Source organism: Schistocerca americana, chromosome X, assembly GCF_021461395.2.
Source record: "Schistocerca americana isolate TAMUIC-IGC-003095 chromosome X, iqSchAmer2.1, whole genome shotgun sequence".
Lineage (NCBI taxonomy): Eukaryota > Metazoa > Arthropoda > Insecta > Orthoptera > Acrididae > Schistocerca > Schistocerca americana.
This window is the reverse complement of record NC_060130.1, coordinates 669,770,683-669,791,619: the sequence shown is the minus strand read 5'-3', so window position 1 is coordinate 669,791,619 and position 20,937 is coordinate 669,770,683. Positions and strand designations below refer to the sequence as shown.

The 20,937-nt window shown below is 39.0% G+C and overlaps 1 protein-coding gene and 1 pseudogene across 10 annotated transcripts in view; both read right to left on the bottom strand.

The window, feature by feature from the left end:
• Positions 1 to 20,937, bottom strand: part of LOC124555432 (pumilio homolog 3-like) — a 208,254-nt gene that overhangs the window by 164,816 nt on the left and 22,501 nt on the right. For 3 of the 10 annotated variants that reach the window (XM_047129334.1, XM_047129340.1, XM_047129339.1), the window contains exons 2-5: positions 7,587 to 7,877; positions 7,351 to 7,503; positions 7,111 to 7,263; positions 6,881 to 7,033 (exon numbers count right to left, since the gene is read on the bottom strand). The gene's annotated coding sequence lies outside the window, so the exon portion shown is untranslated. Of the gene's footprint in view, positions 1 to 6,880; positions 7,037 to 7,110; positions 7,279 to 7,350; positions 7,504 to 7,586; positions 7,878 to 20,937 lie in introns of all 10 variants that reach the window. The other 7 variants (XM_047129338.1, XM_047129336.1, XM_047129335.1 and 4 more) reach the window with 7 other exon arrangements.
• On the bottom strand, positions 18,166 to 18,284 carry LOC124557201 (annotated as a pseudogene).

The following is a 20,937-nucleotide window of genomic DNA, read 5'->3' as shown; positions in this document are numbered from 1 at the left end:
AACAACTATTATTCTGCACCTTCTCATATGACTTATCATCAGAAGGAATGACCACTCACGCTTGTTGCCAGGTAGGGCATTTGTCTACCCAAAGGTCCAACTGGACATATAGTCATATCTTATTCCCATGGGTAGCTACTGCAGAAGTGAGCCACCTTTCTTTTAATTTTTTTATAGATTTTTTCATCATTGCCCTGATCTGGGTGGATATGAGGAGATTCTTCTAAATACACAATAACAATCACCATCATGTGAAACAGTGATCATCAATCCATGCACCGATTATTTCATATTGGAGACTGGCAGCAGTGACCAACCCACAAGTCAAGAATTCCTGCTTCATCAAAGCGATGTGAGCCAGTCCTGAGAATGTGGGTGTCCTGGCCAAGTTCCCTGAAGTGCTTGCCATTTGTCACGATTGCAGGACAAATGTAGCATAATGAATCCTGTGAATACAACAGTCATTACTTGCGTCAATCACTGGCAACTGCTCAGCTTATGTAACACAAGATACACAATACAAGGAGTGTCCAATAAGATTCATTCCTGGAAATCATCAAGAGATAGTGCTATATATTATACATATATTTAATCATCAGTGTTTATAAAATGGAGTTACACCCTCCCATATACATAAACAATTGGGCACTATGGTGGTGACGCTATAAATAATATATCAGAACAGTAAGGAGGGTGGGGAATCCCCTATGAGCACGAGATATAAGGCTGCACTAAAACTAATGCTTCTGAAGTGGAAGCGTGTAAAATACCATTTAGCAGATGCTAGTAAAAGTTTTATCTCGATCACAAACAATTTTCAAGGACAGTAATCATATTAAAGATACAGCATAAATATTGGTGTGTGTACAAAATGTGTGCAGGATTCCACAAACAAATCAGGGACTTTTCAACAGCCACTATTGTCCAAGTAACCATGTCATACAGGAACAAAAGAAGGAAAATTACAGTCTGACATCTTATCAACAAGAGGCCACATCAGCATCTTAGAATTCATCTGAAGAATCAAACAATGGAAAATCCAGGATGGAATGTAACAATACCAGAGAAGGAAAGTTGCTACTCACCATATAGCAGAGATGCTGAGTCGCGATATGGCACAACAAAAAGATTCACACAATTAAAGCTTTCGGCCATTAAGGCCTTTGTCAGCAGTAGACATATATATATATATATATATATATATATATCTCCTGCTTCATCAGGAAAGAGAAAAGGAGAGGGAAAGACGAAAGGATGTGGGTATTAAGGGAGAGGGTACCCCGCGACCCCCCCCCCCCCCACACACACACACACACACACACACACACATCCATCCGCACATACACAGACACAAGCAGACAAATGTATCAGTCATCTTCAAATGCAAAACAAATACTGACACATATCAGTATGTCCATGATAAATCCTTATATACACAAATTTATCAAAGCAAAGAATTAAAGTGTGTACAGAAAATTTTACTTGGATAAAATTGTCCATCTATGATAGTGGCATATTATGAAATCATAATTTAAAAGAAACTTTCATGGCAGAACCCAATATTTAATTACAATTTATCACTCAAAAATCTCATACACCATGTTGAATACTTGAATTTTAATCTGTTTATATTAAGACCATGTGCTAGTTATTGTCAATGCTTAAAAAGATAAAACATATTTTCCATGGAATCAAACCTTTGAAACATACGTGATGCCATCAAATCATAATACAAATTGCTTCAATCACAGTACAAGAATTTAATATGAACAGAAAACTGTTTATCAGATTAAAATCAATACCAAATTTGAAGTTTGTCAAAACTGCTTTTATGTCTAATAGACTGACACAGTCTTATGATTAAACTGTACCTAAACAGAAGTTTTGCCTTTTGGTTAGGTGTTACAATATGTGAAAATTCAGTCATTTTCAGCAAATTAGGTGACACTTTTAGTCCTTTTATGTAAAATCCAAACAAATTTTAAGCTGTGAGGCAGGAAATTTAAAATTTGTACTTGAAGTTAACATGCAGCAAATACTGAATGTTTGCCTGCCCAACATCATACACAATTTATCTGAAAAGTGGTTAAGGAAGAAAATAAGAATTTTTAACAACAATTCAAATCATAACATTAGCAAACTTCCTCGTAACACATTGCTGGAAATGGCAATTCCCCTCTGCATTAACAATACTGATCTGCTACTATCTCGTTTTTTATGTCTCAAACCCTATAAGTCATTTTTCAAATGATGGGCTGAGGACAAATATTGCAGCAGAGATGACATCAAAAATTATTCCTCAGAATACATCTTTCTTTCCACAGAAAATTATCAGTTGTCACGCACTCTCCCGACAGATTAGAAGTGTCTGTTGGGTTAGGACACAAACTTAAACTCTTCCACAGAACCCCAACTGAAATTGGAAAGTTGAGATAAATACTGACACACTGAAGCAGTGATGAGGGTAACGGCACGTGCCTGAAAAGGCTGTGAAGTAACAGGTTCATCCACAAAATAATTGTGAGGCTCCTTTACAACTGATGGAAATGGAGTAACAAATGTTGTAAGATACATTGTTTGAAATGCATTTTGGCATCAAGTTGAATTTCCTTTTCTTTGTGTGCAGCCTACATCCGGCACATAAGCTGCCTGGCCATTATTTCCCTAAATTACCATTGATTGTTATGGGCTGTCTGCTACAGTCAAGATTCTGGCACTAAATATTACAAGAGGGTTTGGAAAAAATACACACAAACTACAGTGTTAAAACATGTTTTCATATCCTGACAAGCCTGGTACACTGAACATCAAAATGTAGACACAGGTTTCTTCAGTCACCTTTTTCATTCGGGTTTCATACTTCGATAACACCTTCATCCTATCATATAGGATCTATGAACTTTCCAGACAAGATAATGCATCAGACCCAGCAACACAAAAGAAAGGTGGTTTATAACAGCACTGGGGTATGTTTAGTGATTTTTCTCTGCCAAATAATAATACTCTGTATTTTGTCAAACAAACAATGCAAATCAATCAATGAAACCAGTCAAAACTCATTTGTGAGAGAAGCAATCTCTTCATCAATTCCACTCAGTACAGTGGCCCTTTTGGACAATATCTGTGACTTTTTGGCCTCCAGTTCTTTAGCTTGCTGGACAATGGATCTCTTCCATCTAGCTCTCTTGGCTTCAGGTTCTTCATGTTGCTTCTGCTTTAAACCCTCATCATACTTATCTCCAGCATTGCAAATGGTCCAGAATCATTCCCTTGTTAATGTCAATCTTGAAGACACCGCCAGCTGATTTCAGGCCATCATATACTTGACATACAGCTACCAATGACTTGGTTTCTTGGTTGACTGCCATACACGCTTTATTAATGGATAAACCTTGCCCTATGATGGCTTGACCATGGCTAAGAATGAGAACATTTTGAATAAAGCTGTACAAATGCTGAAAGGTGGTATCACCATCCAATAAGTCTCTTCAGAAGTGATCAATTCTCATCTCAGTCCTCCTGTAATTTGCACAGAGGCCCAAAAAATACCTCCTAACCAAGAAGCTGCGTGAATTCTTTCTCAACTTTATCACAGTCCTTAGCACTTATTCAATGCCTGGCTAGTTCTTGAGCTCCTATTTATCACAAAAGCTTATCTGTCTACAAATACTGTACTTCAAAGGTGACTTTAGGAGGAGGTTTGGGCACATTTCAATCAGCCTGTGCTTGTTCTGAAAGTTAAAATATCTTTGGCATGCACATTTACTTTTCTGAGCTCAGACCTTACAGCATGACCTAAATTCATGTACATTGTGGGGATAAGACCAGCTTTATTATCACACACCGATTTCATGGCAGATAATACTTGAGCCTTAACAACTAAAGACACCACATAAGCAGACAGAGAAGACAAAGCACTGAACAGAAAAGGTGTCATGGGGGTCACACATTAGAATTCTCTCAAATGAACAGAAAAGGTGTCATGGGGGTCACACATTAGAATTCTCTCAAAAACAGCAGTCGGCCACATCTTCATTTTCCAGCCAGCACAGAGAGCAAATTTTTTTTTTAAAGACGAGCAGATTTTCAGGTTTATTGTTCTTTTATAATCAGCTCTCGTTCAACACATTACAAATTGATATCAGAAAAGATACAACGTCCCAGTTTCTGTCTTAAAACCATCCAGCATACTGGCAGCAGTGGTATAGCTTAAAATGCAGATGAAAAATAGTGCATTCAGTATTGAATTTCACCTTGCTTGATTTCACCATGATATGCTACTAGAACACTGTGAGAGATACACATAACTGAGGATGGAAAGTTGTTTGTTGACAATACTCCTGAAACAAGCAAAAGCTGGTGTGCCTTCGAAGGCAAGACGCCACACAAAAAATGGATTTTCCCAATGAGGCATGGATATTTCCAGCGAATTCTTTGATATCTGCAGCTCCTGCCTGTGTCTTGTGGAGGCCCGACCCCGAGATTGTATCTGCAGAATGTGAGAATAAAATATTCACAGTGTCCCTCATGCCTAACAAATGGTCAGAGTTATCGAAATGAGATTTCAGCAAATGATAGCACGGAAATGTCTCCTACTTGATAAGCACATGGAATTTTTTTATCTACTGTATTATATGAGTAACTGTAGACTTGTGTAATGGAATGATGTAACTTTTTTTAAATCTTCAATAGCTGCTCAAATGAGAATTAGTGTGGCTTTGCAACAAAATATATTAAGAAATTACACATTTGTTTTTAAACAGAAAATGTAATTTTTCATCAATTTTTTCCTGAATTGAGCACATTTCCTCACTTAATAAACCCCGTTTCAAGATTCTGTCACGACAGCAAACGCATTAGGATGTTAGCGAGGTGACACTGCGCAAAACCCACTTTTTTTGTCAAAGAAAGTAAATTTTAAGATGAAAACAAGAGAAATGTAGCTGTTGCTCGAAATTCGCCACTTCTGAGAGAGTGGTTTTAAAGACACAGCATGTTTCAGTTGCTACAAATATAATGAAAGGTCTGGACCAATGACCATATCAAAAAACACGCAACTGTACCATGAAATTTCTTGTTTGTGAAAATTGACATATGAACATTACACAAACAAGAATGTAAAAAATAGGATGTACAACGAGATCATTGAAAAAGTCTAGACAGTATTTCAACTGTGGACCACAGTATTGCTATAAAAACTAAGCCACAAAATTTGAACTGAAGTTTCAGAAAAAAAATTCTTCATTTGTGTGACCATATCGTCCATTACGGCTTTATAACAACTGAAGGTATTTTAAATCCATCTTTGCAGCTACAATACAAGAAAAAATAGTGTCAAATGAGGAAATATATTTAAAAAAAAAAAAAAACTTGCAAGCAGACAGCATTTGTTCATGCGAGAAAAATCTGAAGCACTAATATCAATATCTTTTGGAACACACTGCTTTTAGATGGGGAAAGCAAGCCAAGTGGTATGTGTGTTTCATTAAGACCACTGATGTTATTTTATTTCAATAAAATGAAACACATTTAATGACAAAAATTTGCATTTCCTTGGAGTCACAAGAGAGATTTAAAATACCTTCATTTATTTCAGAAATAACCTCAGGAAAAAGTAGGCCTCTTGAAAGAAGTGTATATGATGGGGAAAAGTTTTGTAAACCAATACTATAGGTGACCGCCAATAAAATGTTGGTTCTACTATGTTTGTTATTGTCAGTTATTACCCACTATGTTATGTCTATTATTTTACAGGTATTGTGTAATTTTTCTTTTGAGAAATGTTGGAGTACATAGTGTACTAACTGCCAGTGAGTGCCACAATTTTATTCTTCTTATCGTCCATTCTTTCTAATATACAAGCTACTTTTGGAGTGCCAAAATGTACTAGAATAAATAAAATGTCTACAAAACACTGATCTGTACAATGTACTTGCAGTGAGACAGTCGCAGTTCCTGAAATCAACTGCCCGAGGCTTCTGGCCTGCCAAAGAGCACCGCAGCCCTGGGTCCAAGGATAAACCACAAAAATCAGCTACATACGCCACACACAAACAAATCCAACCTCGTGACAGATCGATGAGACTAGATCCGATGGGCAGGATTTGCCATTAATGTGGAACGACAAGCTTCAGATTGGCAGACCCAATCCATTAGAGATACCGGCAGAAATGGCCTGCAGTTTTGGCCTGTCGTAAAAATCCACTTGTGTGGCCTACTATTCACGAGACACAGACAGAAAATGAGACCGCACGCTGTGCGCAGACAGGCTTGTAGAAAAGACAATCACACTGTCACAGCTAAATTTTCAGCCATAGTCCTCATCAGAAAATGAGCGTGCACACACATTCACACAATCACCCAGACACAGACATGACTGCCATCTCTGGCCATAGCATCTACAGACTCCAAGAATCAGATCCAAACAAACCACTCCTCAAAGCCTCCCTGACGCTCGTCGGCAGTTGCTAGGCTAACAGCAAGAAGTGGTGGCAGCAATGACTGCAAGCTGAGGGGAGTGGTAGGAAGGGGAGAAGCAGTAGGGATGAGGGAGTAGGGAAGTGACGCACATACTCAGCTGCACCCAGCCAGTGACAAAGCACGACATTTCAGTAAACAATCCATTTCATCAACTGAGATGGAAATGAGATTTTTCCAGTGTTGTTTTTTTCCAAAGTTCCCCGATATTCCCATGATTTCCCTGACATGTTTGAAATACTCTGAAATTTCCTGATTTCCAAAACTTATGCCACCCCTGGATAAATTTTAAAAGAAACATGTGAATTGAAGCATATACTAAGGCTGTGGAAATGAAATTTAAAAAAAAAAAAAATAAATAAATAAAAAAAAACTTGAAAGTAGATACACCTAAAATGCTTACCACTATTTTTCTGCTGATTAAACTGTTTTATTCTTGTAGGGTCTGTACGTTTATTTTCAGTAGTCAATGCAGCAGCTGATTTGGAACGCTTTTGTTTCATTTGTTTTTGTATAGTCTGCTGGCGTGTTCTCTTGTTTCCAGTCTCAGTGCTATCTGCTGACAATGAACCTACCATAAGAACACACTCAGTCTGTGAAAAATGTGGAAGTAGATACACCTAAAATGCTTACCACTATTTTTCTGCTGATTAAACTGTTTTATTCTTGTAGGGTCTGTACGTTTCTTTTCTGTAGTAAATGCAGCAGCTGATTTGGAACGCTTTTGTTTCACTTGTTTTTGTATAGCCTGCTGACGTGTTCTCTTGTTTCCAGCCTCAGTGCTATCTGCTGACAATGAACCTACCATAAGAACACACTAAGTCTGTGAAAAACTTTAAAAACATGATAAGTAGATACAACTGATATGTTTACCATTATTTTGCTGCTGATTAAATTGTTTTATTCTTGTAGGGTCTGTATGTTTCTTTTCAGTAGTAAATGCAGCAGCTGATTTGGAACGCTTTTGTTTCACTTGTTTTTGCATAGCCAGACGGGTTCTCTTGTTTCCAGCCTCAGTACTGTCTGCTGACAATGAACTTGCCGTAAGTACATACCAAGTCTGGGCAAAATATAAAAAGTTGAAAAGTAGATATACCTAAAATGCTTACCATTATTTTGCTGCTGATTAAACTGTTTTATTCTTGTGGGATCTGTACGTTTGTTTTCAATAGTAAACGCAGTAGCTGATTTGGAACGCTTTTGTTTCACTTGTTTTTGTATAGCCTGCTGACGTGTCTTCTTGTTTCCAGCCTCAGTGTTATCTGCTGTTAATTCTGAGATTTTGGGCTCTGCCTTCACTTTCTTCGCTGAAGCGGCAGCAGTTTCACGCTCAGAACTTTTTGCACGTTTTGCTGATGAGAAGGACTTCATTTTTCTTGGAAGTAGGAAGTCTTCAGATGCTGTAAGAGAAGAAAATACAACACATGAATGCACATTTTTGCTATGATCTTCTCACTTCTCAAACACACACACACACACACACACACACACACACCAGAGAGAGAGAGAGAGAGAGAGAGAGAGAGAGAGAGAGAGATTCTAACAGTCAACATAACTTGCCATAATACCTTACTCACACAAAAAATATGAAATCTGTTTATGATTCCAAATTAAATTTTGTGCTCCCTCTTAACTAACTGGGTGAACTGAAGGATGTCTTACTGCATCCAACCTGCAGCAGGACTATTCCTAACAAAGTCTGTGATCACATTAACCAGCTCTATGTTTTATGTTACATATTGAAGGTGTCATCCAATTCAAAATATATTGCATCTGACTCATGGCAACCATGTGGAAGTGAAAAACTGACAAAGGCTAGTTTTCAACATTAGAAGTTCTTTCATTTGACAAAATAATGGAAAAGGGTTGGAAAGAAAATGCACATGGACTTTTGAATCATTAAGTAGAAACATCACCCAGGGACAAAGGTCAAAGGAGATACAAAGAAGGTTGATTATACTTCAACATCCCATCAACAATGTAGACATTAGAGATGAGAGGAGAAGACAGTACTTTCTTGGAAAATCTGTATCCTTACTCGTGGATATGTCTACTGCTTCCCTTTATATGTGACTAGAAAAGAGCACGCCATTTAAGATTATTGCAAGGGCAAAAGAAGAGAGACAGAATTACGGACCAAATCCTTAATGCCTGCCTGTTGATGGATCCTGAAGCATATTCTAATGTTTGCCACAATAACATTCCCTGGGAAAATGAAGCTCCTTTCAGAACCATGGGTCCAGGAAATAACAAACTTGTGGTTGGGGTGTTCGGAACCATGGGTCCAGGAAATAACAAACTTGTGGTTGGGTTGTTCGGGGAAGGAGACCAGACAGCGAGGTCATCGGTCTCATCGGATTAGGGAAGGATGAGGAAGGAGGTCAGCTGTGCCCTTTCAAAGGAACCATCCCGGCATTTGCCTGGAGCAGTTTAGGGAAATCACAGAAAACATAAATCAGGATGGCCGGATGCGGGATTGAACAGTCGTCCTCCATCCAGTGTCTCACCATTGCACCACCTCGCTCGGTCAACAAACTTGTGGAAAATAGGTTGGCTTCATCTCCCTAAATTCCCAAGAGACTGATGCACTATAACAGTCACATTTAGTAAGAAAGATACAACCATGCAGAGTATATTGTCAAATGTCATATGTGATGTTCTTAGCACACTGGAGTCGCATTCGGGAGGACGACGGTTCAATCCCGTCTCCGGCCATCCTGATTTAGGTTTTCCGTGATTTCCCTAAATCGCTTCAGGCAAATGCCGGGATGGTTCCTTCGAAAGGGCACGGCCGATTTCCTTCCCCATCCTTCCCTAACACGAGCTTGCGCTCCGTCTCTCATGACCTCGTTGTCGACGGGACGTTAAACACTACTATCCTCCTCCTCCTCCTCCTCCTCCTCCTCCTCCATATGTGATGTTCAACAGCAACCAAAGTAACATCAGGTATGACAAAGGAAATGTCATAAGACTACTTATGTTTCCAAAATAGGTGAACAATTTATGAAATAATATCATCAGTATACTCAGCTTGCTCACTGACCACACTGCCTGATGACTGTAAGTATGTGCAGAACACAGGGTATTTAATGGAAGCTCCCTTGATATGTGGAAAAAATTCACAAAAATGTGTATGAACAAGAGAAAGAATCTAAAAGTATCAGATCATAGGATTTGTCATCACTTAAGACACACAGTTACATACAGAACCCCCCCCCCCCCCACACACACACACACACACACACACACACACACTACAACCACAGTAAACCGAACTTCAGGAGGATTTTGGGGGGAGGGGGGGAGGTAGGGTTGTGCAGGAGAAGGAAGCCACTTCAGACAACAATTTTGTCGGTTAAGCCATGAATTTAAAAAATCTACTACAGTATTTTCTATTATATGTATTTTTGAAAGTTTTGAGGGTCAAACGAATTCAAAAGACTCTTTCCAGGTTATGCTTATGTTCTTTATAAAAAATTAAAATTACAGTTTCAGGATCACAGTACATTACCATACAGTATAGGGTACTTCATAGTCTGTAGCATAGCACAAAAACACATATGCAATGGAAGGAAACAACCACTCAAATGCACTATTGTTGGCAACGCAGCTTCATTTAGACTGGTGAAATGCTGTGTGGGGAAGCAACTCCGCCCACTAACTGCAGCCCTGCACAATGGCGCCTCTAACTGTTTCTGTGAGTACAGGTTCTCTTTCTTTTTTTCTTTTTGAGAGTTGTTTCTGATAACCTGGTTTTCACTTGACCCAAGTTTGGTTAAGCAATGTTTCATTGTATACAGGATGAATCACCTAAAACTTGCACTACAAATATTGTGGAAATGGAAAGTGCTAGTGATGTGTGGTTTTCACAGAATGGAAGCTCCCTTGAAATGTGAATAAATGTTGTTAGCCAAACAACAGATCATAATAATAGTTATATGGTGTATTTTTTGTGCAGACAGACATTTTTTTTAAAAAAAAAAAACAGAACAATGCCTATTGACACTAACAAACTAAAAGTAGGGTACATCAGAATGTCAGTGGTGTTTGTTACAGGACTCTAGTGTCTACAAGATACAGTATTTTGGGAAGTTCCCACACCAAAACCTGTACAATACCTGTGGTAGCGCACACTAAAGAACAACACAAGTTCATACACTAGTTCTGTGGATTCTGAGCAGTAATGAGACAAGTGAGCATCACAGGTTGTGTTCAAAATCACCACTTGCAATCACATACATACAGTTTTCCATCTTAACAACTGTTGTACGCATGCTAGCATTTCAACAGAGACATCCAAGGGGGCTGCAGTTATACATCATTGCGTATCATTGAGTGTGGTTGGTATGCCCTTGCAGGCAGTGTCTTTCAACAGAAAAAAAGTCTACAGGCGACAAAACGAGGGAATGGGTTAGCTAAGGTACAGGTCCTCTGTGTCCAATCCAACAATTTGGAAACAATTTGTGAAGACATGCTGTAGTACTTCGTGCACTATGGGCTGGGCAGTCATCATGTTGGCATCATAGTTTCGTCTTAGTCTGCAGAGGAATGTCTTCTAGCATTCGTGGAAGATGATCTGTTAGGAGGTTGCAATGCTTGTGTGGGTTCAGTGTTCTGTCTATGAAAAATGGTAGCCTATAAGCTCATGGTTCACTATCCCACACCACACATTTACACTCCATAGGTTCTGACGTTCCACCTGATGAAGCCAAGAAGACAACAGGGATTACAGACAGACCAACAGTGCGTTTTGGTGGTTTACCTGGCCATGATTGGTAAATGTAGGTTCATCACTAAACAAAGTATATGACACACCTGGAGTATTCAATCTTAATGCCCATGTACAGAAGTTAACACGATTCTCATAATCCTTTCCATGCAGCTCATGATGGAGAGATATGTGATCGAGACGGAACGAACGTCAATGGACACTTGCCTGAGTCATGCCACTTCCTCGTGGGATTGCGCGGGATCTAAAGTGCATATCAACTGCAACAGCAGAAATAACATTAACTTTCCCCTCTTCTGTCATCTCTTCTTTCCTTCTGTAACATCCTCTAGGCGTTACACTACCACTATCACATAAGAGGTTGAAAAATAACTGCCAAGATGGTTGACATCTATTAGGATATCTTGTCGCATAGCCCGTACAAGAATGAACTGCATTCTTCCAACATTTGCCATACACTGTGAGCATGTCGGCTTTTTCTGCATTGGTAAATCCCATCGTCCACTCACGATCTACTGCTTCGTCTGTCACACACTAACTGAGTAACAAGTCTCAATGCAGTGAAGGAACATACAAGCACTCTGCAAGCAAACATAGCAAAATCACAGCAACAACTATGCAGATTGAATGGCACAAATAAGTGTTGGTGTGGAAACTTTTCAAAATATGATATCTCGTAAACAACTTGCACTAGAATCCTGCAACAAACACCAGTGACATTCTAATTTACCCTACTTTCAACATCCTAATTTACCCTACTTTCAGTCTTTTAATGTCAACGGGCTTTGCTCCATTTTAAAAAGTGTATGTTTGCACAAAAAAATACACTTTCTAAATATTATTAGTCTGGTAATTGGCTAATAATATGAGCCCCTGACCACCAATCCATTCTGTAAAAACTGCACATCAATAGAAATTTCCATTTCTGCAATATTTGTGGTGTAAGTTTTAGGTATTCACCCTGTATATAGACACAAACCATTCAAGACATGACTCAAACCAAGTAATCCCACAAGTTCAGTAAATCTAGATGGCTACATCTTTCTACAACAGATGTAACTGAGGAAGGGGTGGAGCATGGGCATACATATACTTTGATTGATCAATTACTGTGCTACACACATCCAACAATAATGAAGACAAACAAGTAGAATGTATGTTCACAGAGATCAAATATCTAACAGAAAGGGCCTGATATGTGTCTTCCACAAACCTCCTAGGCGGGTTTGCCTGCTTTGAAACTGCTCCTTCAAGTCTCGAATTGACATAGGAGCATATAATTATATCAGGTGGCATTAAATAAATTTTCTATACAATAGTTCATCCAGTGTTAAATTTAAGCTGATGCTTTCTTCTTCAAACATGTTGCTACTTCCAACCCACACTCTCATAGATACATCTGTAACAAAGTCCCCTGGCTTGCCCATACATGACATAATTTTCATGATGAACTCTCTAGAATGTCCCCGAATGAAACCGCAACTGACTACATATTGAGACTTCAAACGTATTAACTTATCTGAACTTGCAACTGATGCGCAAGAAATAGTTTGGGGGACATCTTCTATTCCCTTTTTGGTCACAAACAAAAAAACTTCATTGGTTTACTATGTAACTTGGAAACCAGCACCTTGGTTATTTGTAGAACTAAAATGGTTCACAAATCTCAGAGATGCACCACACTGGGCATACAAACTACGCCCCATGCCTGAAAATCATACTGCTTACAAGGAGAAGTGCAATTGAGTCGGTCAAGCGATGAAAAATGCAAAACTGAGGCATGCCCATACATTAACCAATAACAGAAATAGACCAGTTGACCTACAGAAAAATCTGTTTGGTCTTGGTATATGCAAAGTAAAAGCACAGCTGTTCTCATTGTCCCAGACAAAGAACTGAACCGGTACTTCCCATTACCTACAACCACAAATGAAACAGAGAAGCATTGATTACTTCAGGGTGGTAAATAACTGTAGAGATGAAAAATTCTATCTAAAGCGTGTTACTTGCAATACTGTCAGAGGAACCATCGTGCATATCATATCAGCAGCTATTGGATGTGATGGCATCACAGTTCAAATAATGAAGCTTATTACAGACCCACTACTACCCACTATAACAAATATCTTCAACCATTCATTCGCCACAAGTATTTTCCTAAGTCCCAAAAATAGGGACTATTTGAGGCACACTTAAAAACAATGTTGCCAAGCACCCTCTGATAAATGACCTATTTGCATTCTTCCTGCACTGTCCAAGGCCTTAGAATATACAGGGTGGTCCATTGATAGTGACCGGGCCAAATATCTCATGAAATAAGCATCAAACGAAAAAACTACAAAGAACGAAACTCCTCTAGCTTGAAGGGGGAAATCAGATAGCGCTATGGTTGGCCCGCTAGATGGCGCTGCCACAGGTCAAACGGATATCAACTGCGTTTTTTTTTTTTTTTTTTTTTTTTTTTTTTTTTTTTTAAATAGGAACCCCCATTTTTTATTACATATTCATGTAGCATGTAAAGAAATACGAATGTTTTAGTTGGACCACTATTTTCGCTTTGTGACAGATGGTGCTGTAATAGTCACAAACGTATAAGTACATGGTATCACGTGACATTCCACCAGTGCAGACGGTATTTGCTTCATGTTAAAATGGACCGTTTACCAATTGCAGAAAAAGTCGATATCGTGTTGATGTATGGCTATTGTGATCAAAATGCCCAATGGCTGTTTGCTATGTATGCTGCTCGGTATCCTGGACGACATCATCCAAGTGTCCGGACCGTTCGCCGGATAGTTACATTATTTAAGGAAACAGGAAGTGTTCAGCCACATGTGAAACATCAACCACGACCTGCAACAAATGATGATGCACAAGTAGGTGTTTTAGCTGCTGTCGCGGCTAATCTGCACATCAGTAGCAGACAAATTGCACAAGAAATGGGAATCGCAAAAACGTTGGTGTTGAGAATACATCAACATCGATTGCACCTGTACCATATTTCTATGCACCAGGAATTGCATGGTAACGACTTTGAATGTTGTGTACAGTTCTGCCACTGGGCACAAGAGAAATTACAGGATGAACACAGATTTTTAGCACGCGTTCTATTTAGCGACGAAGTGTCATTCACCAACAGCAGTAACGTAAACCAGCATAATATGCACTATTGGGCAACAGAAAATCCACGATGGCTGCGACAAGTGGAACATCAGTGACCTTGGCGGGTTAAGGTATGGTGCGGCATTATGGGTGGAAGGATAATTGGCCCCCATTTTATCGATGGCAATCTAAATGGCACAATGTATGCTGATTTCCTATGTAATATTCTACCGATGTTACTACAAGATGTTTCATTGCATGAAAGAATGGCGATGTACTTCCAACATGATGGATGTCCGGCACATAGCCTCGGCGTGTGGTTGAAGCGGTATTGAATAGCATATTTCATGACAGGTGGATTGGTCGTCTAAGCACCATACCATGGCCCGCATGTTCACCAGATCTGATGTCCCCGGATTTCTTTCTGTGGGGAAAGTTGAAGGATATTTGCTATCGTGATCCACCGGCAATGCCTGACAACATGCGCCAGCGCATTGTCAATGCATGTGCAAACATTACGGAAGGCGAACTACTCGCTGTTGAGAGGAATGTTGTTACACATATTGCCAAATGAATTGAGGTTGACGGACATCATTTTGAGCATTTATTCCATTAATGTGGTATTTACAAGTAATCACGCTGTAACAGCATAGAAATGATAAGTTCACAAAGATACATGTATCACATTGGAACAACCGAAATAAAATGTTCAAACGCACCTACGTTCTGTATTTTAATTTAAAAAACCTACCTGTTACCAACTGTTCGTCTAAAATTGTGAGCCATACGTTTGTGCCTATTACAGCGCCATCCACCACAAAGCGAAAAAAGTGATCCAACTACAACATTCATATTTCTTTACTTACTACACGAATATGTAATAAAAAATGGGGGTTCCTATTTTAAAAAAACACAGTTGATATCCGTTTGACCTATGGCAGCACCATCTAACAGGCCAACCATAGCGCCATCTGGTTTCCCCATTCAAGCTAAACTAGTTTTGTTCTTTGTGGTTTTTTTTTTTTTTTGTTTGATGCTTATTTCGTGAGATATTTGGCCCAGTCACGATCAATGGACCACCCTGTATAGTCCATGGCCAGGTAACAAACTACCTAGCAGTAAACAACCTACTACATGAATACCAATAAGGTTTCCACAAACATCACAACACAACCTCTGTCTAAGTAAAGGTAACAGATGATCTGTAGTTCCAGAGGCAACTATCATGTGATTCTTAAACTTCAGCAAATACTTTGACACTGTCAACTTTGACATTTTACTTGCCAAACTTAGCAGGCTAAATTTCTCACCAAGTGCAGCACAATAATTTCTCTCATAGCTGACGTCTTGCCAACAATGCACATCTCACACTACAAAGTCACAATGGATGCTGGTAGTATGACCTACCACTTGCTATTGATGTTCATTCAGTCTTATTTGCTGATGATACATCAGTTCTAATTGAAAATGAGGTATCTGAAAATATTCCAGAAAAAGCCAAAAACACTTTAGAAAAACTTGAATCTTGGTTCTATCAAAATGGACTAAAACTAAATGTAACTAAAACCAAAATGATGCAATTTGAAGCTAAATCAGTAGAAAGGAGTGAAATAAAGATAACTTGCAATGATCAGGATATCACAGAAGCAAACCACGTGAAGTTCTTAGGCCTAAATCTTGACAAAAATTTAAATTGGAAGGTACACATAGATTACTTAGCAAATCAACTGAACAACTTAGCATTTGCAATGTGTATTTTGTCAGGTGCCACAAACATAGATACCAGAAAGATAGTTTATCACTGCTACTTTGAGTCAGTTATTCGTTATGGCATAATCTTCTGGGGAAATTCAGCAAATGTCACTAGGCTCCTAGTATTACAAAAGAAAGTAATTAGAAACATGTGTGTTGCAAAAAAACGGGAATCCTGTCGACCACTGTTAAAAAATTTAAAAGTACTATCTATCCCCTCACTTTACATATATGAGATGGTGGTGTTCCTATATAGAAATCAACATACACTAGACAATTTCCGTTTTGACCACAACTACAGCACTCGCCACAGAGATAACTTCAAACTTCCAACACATCGTTTAAAACTTTATGCCCAAACGCCAGAGTATATGGGGTTAAAAATTTTCAATAAAATAAAAGGCAGTAATATATTTAAAATGGAGATTGGTTCACTGAAAAGATTGCTCTTTACTCTCCTGGTGGAAAAGTGTTATTATTCTGTCGATGAATTCATTGAGGACAGCTTCACAATCTGAACACAGGGATTGTAATACATTTATTATTTTATGTACATGTGTAGCTGTAACTTAGAAATGTAAAATATAATGTAAACTTTTGTAGTTCTCTTAAAAAAGTGAAAAAAGTTTCTTTTGTAAACCTTGACATGTCTCCTGTACATCAAATCAAATGATTTGAAAATTGTATGTAATGAGATGAATAAACCACATAACATAACATAACATAACATAAGTCAGCCCCCAGTGTTTGATATTTGGTCTTCTACTATTTTCAGTGTACATAAATGATGTGTCAGCAGTTTTGTCCTACTACAAATATCACATGTACACTGATGGCCTCCAGTTACATCTAAGTGCAAAACCAATGAGAGTTACGAGAACCACTGATAATCTCAATGCTAAGCTGTGTGCACTATCAAAATAGGTGCAGGATATAGGGTTAAAGCCCAACCTATTCAAAACCCACGTGGTACTGGTTGGTCATTCTAGGCTCATTAGCCCAGAATATTGGCAGTCCATACCATCATTAACACTCAATGGGACAAATATCAACTTCTCCTACTGCAAGAAATCTGGGCGTAATAATAGACGAAAATCTAAATTGGACTGAGCATGTAACTGCAATGTGCAAGAAAGCATCAGCGTCTCTCCATGCTCTACAAAACTATAAAAAGCTCTTCCCTTCTGACCTGTATAAGAAGCTTGCACAAGCACTTACACTTTCAATTATTGATTACAGCGATGTTACTCTGCACAACCTTTCTCAGGAAAGCTCACAGCACCTGTAACTGGCTACGAATGCCTGTGATCATTAGATTTGTGATGTTCGACTCTTTGATCATATTTCACCATAGTATGCACAGATATCCTGGCTGAGTGGAGAAATTTCCATACCTTCCGTCTTATCAACTGTCTTATCAATGAACACTGTCCTTCATACCTCTCCTTGCCATACCCTCTGTCTTCTCTACTCTCTTAACAACAAACACTGTCTCTGATATCTCTCCTCCCCTTAACGCTCTTACCTGAACAACATGGTCCCATCAGAGCAAAATCCTTTCTGTCCCACTCCATCGTTCAGCTACTTTCTCGAAGTCCTTCTAAGTAGCATGAATCCAACTCTGGAATAACCTTCCATATTATATTAGAGAACTGAATAATGTCTCCACCTTCAGAAGACACTAACTCAACAGTAATAATTACCACTGACCCTGTACACACTCATAACCCTTGTTATACCTATAAATCATTTTTATATCTGCCACTATGATTACTGTTAGTATAGTCACTATTATTATTATTATTATTATTATTACTGTTATCACTATTAGTGGTAGCAGCTGCAGAAGTACAAGTGCTCCCAGTATTAACTGTATTAGTTCACAAAACAAACAAACAAAGTCCAAACAGGCCTCAAAGTCCCAATGGTACTGATTGGCCGCTGTGCCATCCTAAGCCCTTTTAGGTGTCACTGGATGTGGATACGGAGGGGCATGTGATCAGCACACCACTCTCCCAGCTGTCGTCAGTTTCTGTGACCCATGTCGCTACTTCTCAATCAAGCAGCCCCTCAGTTGGCGTCACAAGGGCCGAGCGCACCCCACTTGCCAACAGCACTTGGCAGACCTGGATGGTGACCCATCCAAGTGCTAGCCAAGCCCGACAGCACTTAACTCTGGTGGTCTGACGGGAACCAGAGTTACCACTGTGGCAAGGCCATTGGCTTTATTAGTTTATAATCAGTATTATTTACTTACATTGCCATTTCAGATACTCAAATCATTTAAGTAGTATTTGTCATATTAAAATGGTTGTTATTTTTTTGGAAACTATGATGAAAAAAGGTACTGTATATGCAAAACCCTGGTCTGATGTAAGACAGTGCCTGATGGCCCTAATCAAATCAGGTTAAATAAACAAAAATAAAAATCTATCAAGTGATTTAAATAACGCACAAAATATTTGGGAATTAAATAGCTTTTAACGGACATAATGGCAAGGATAACACAAATCTTATTGTTAGGAATTTCATATTACAGTACTTTGTCAGCTAGGCTGAGAGAGCCACAACTGCCAGCTGAAGCATCATGTTTTGCAACTAGAAAATATTTAGCATCTGTGTCGGAAGCATCCACTCATATCACGTATTTGACATAACACAATCTTAGAGGGTTTATACTGTGGTTGGTGTAGCTCATCCTCACAATATACAAATAGATGCAGAGAATTACAGGTAGAAAGAGATGTATTCTACATCTTAATGCACGCACACACACAAATGCATCATTCATACTGATGGAGAGCTTCTTATAACGGTAGAGGGGGTACCTACATGTCAACTAGATGAACAAGGAACTGCCTGCAAATGGTTATCTAATAAATCCAGCAACATCTCGACAGACTTAAATCAGCTAATATATGGATGTGACTCTGCTAAGAAACAATGCAACATTTGCTTCAATCTGTAGACACATGCACCAATACACCCATAATACTTGGATAAAAGTGAATGATAATACACTGTCCAGTCACATTAATGTGGTCACCTGTCAAAAACCTAAATAACCATCTTTTGCAGCACAGACCATGGGAGATGTGCAGGAAGGGAGTCAATGAGGTTCTGGAAGTACTGACAGGAATATGGAGTCATGCTGACTCCAGTGCCCTGACCAGCTGCACTGGGTTTCTCAGTTGAGTGCACATACAGAACAATTGTGGTGGTCCCACAGATTCTCAACTGGGTTTTAATCCAAGAAGTTTGGTGGCAAGGGGAATATGGTAAACTCATCCAGGTGCTCTTCGAACCAAGTGAGCTGTGTGAAACATTGTGTTGTCCTGCAGGCAGATGCCATTGTGCAGAGGAAAAACAAACTGCATGTATGGGTTGTCATGGTTCACAAAGATAGTTGCATACTTGTGTTGATCCTCTGTGCCTTCCAGAATGATCACATCCGGGGGATCACATCCAGGGGATGCCATGAAAATATTCCCCAGACCATAATGCTCCCTCATTTGTTTTCAGATATTTCAGGCACGCTAATGGCTGTCTGTCCTATGATTCATCTGAAAAATCCTCCTGTTGCCACTCTGTGGACATCCTGTTTAAATATTTGTGTGCAATTTCCAGCTTTCATCACTAATGAACAGTGGTCAGCGTGGGTGCACGAATCAGGCACCTGCTATGCAGGTCCGGACGCAGCAATGTTTGCTGAACAGTCATTGAGAGACACTATTGGTAGCTCCTTGGTTCACCTGAGCAGTCAATTGCTCAACAGTTGCATGTCTATACATCTGTACAGATCTCCACAACCGTCATTCACATCTGTCATCTATGGCCCCTGGTGCACCAAAGTTGTCTCGACATGGGTTTTGGGTAGCGCCATTTTGCCACGCGTGGTATACTTTAACCAAGACAACAAGCGAACAGTTTACAAACTATGCCATTTCAGAAATGTTTCCACCCTTGACCCAAAAGCCAACTGCACTGTCTTCCATGTTCTCAGTCACTCTTTACATACCGTCCACTGCTAGTGATGCCGTGTGCCCCTTGTGAGAGGTTATTGTGCATTGACATCAAACATAAGTGGTTGTCAAATTGGATCTTGTATAATAAAGTAGAAATTTTATGAAAGAAAGCGCTAACTTTTTTCAATATGGGGATTAAGGCTAGTAGCAATTATTGAGAGTCACACATCAGGTAGCATGAAAAAACTCACAAAAAGTCAAATTATGTACAGTAGGTTGATACTGAGGCTAGTATAACTGAAGCTAATAGTTCTGGAAAGTATATGTATTATTGATAATCCATCTTAGTAACGAAAAAAGAAAAAGGGCAGAAACATAAGATTTAGATCTCTCACATAGATCAAGTACTAGCAAATTCCTGAATAACTTATATTATCTTCATAAAATAAAATTTTAAAAATATGTTCATAGCTATAATTCATCATGAGATACATAAGGAATTTTCCAGAAGTATTTAGATATATTTTAACCTTGCACATTTTCATCTTTTTGAATGCTCCCTAATGTTTATCTGTTCAGACCTCTTGATGAAGGCCTTTTGTCAGTCTTCTTTTGAGGAGTTCTTTAGGGTAAGCACCATATGCAAGAATTACTGGTTTTAGAGACTGAAATCGATGAGTGGCCTATTTCTTTAAAGTCAGTCAACAGGAAGAAGACACACGGAGCCAGTTCAGGGGTATGAGATGGCCCGAAGAAATGTATTGACCCAAAATTATTCAACCAGAGCTGATCTATTGCATGATGGAGTTGTATCTCTTGCAGACCTGATATTGAACATTTCTCATATATTGTGTGCCCCTTTCACTCTGCAGACTACTTCCACAAAGACCCAAATGCATGACTTGGTTTCCA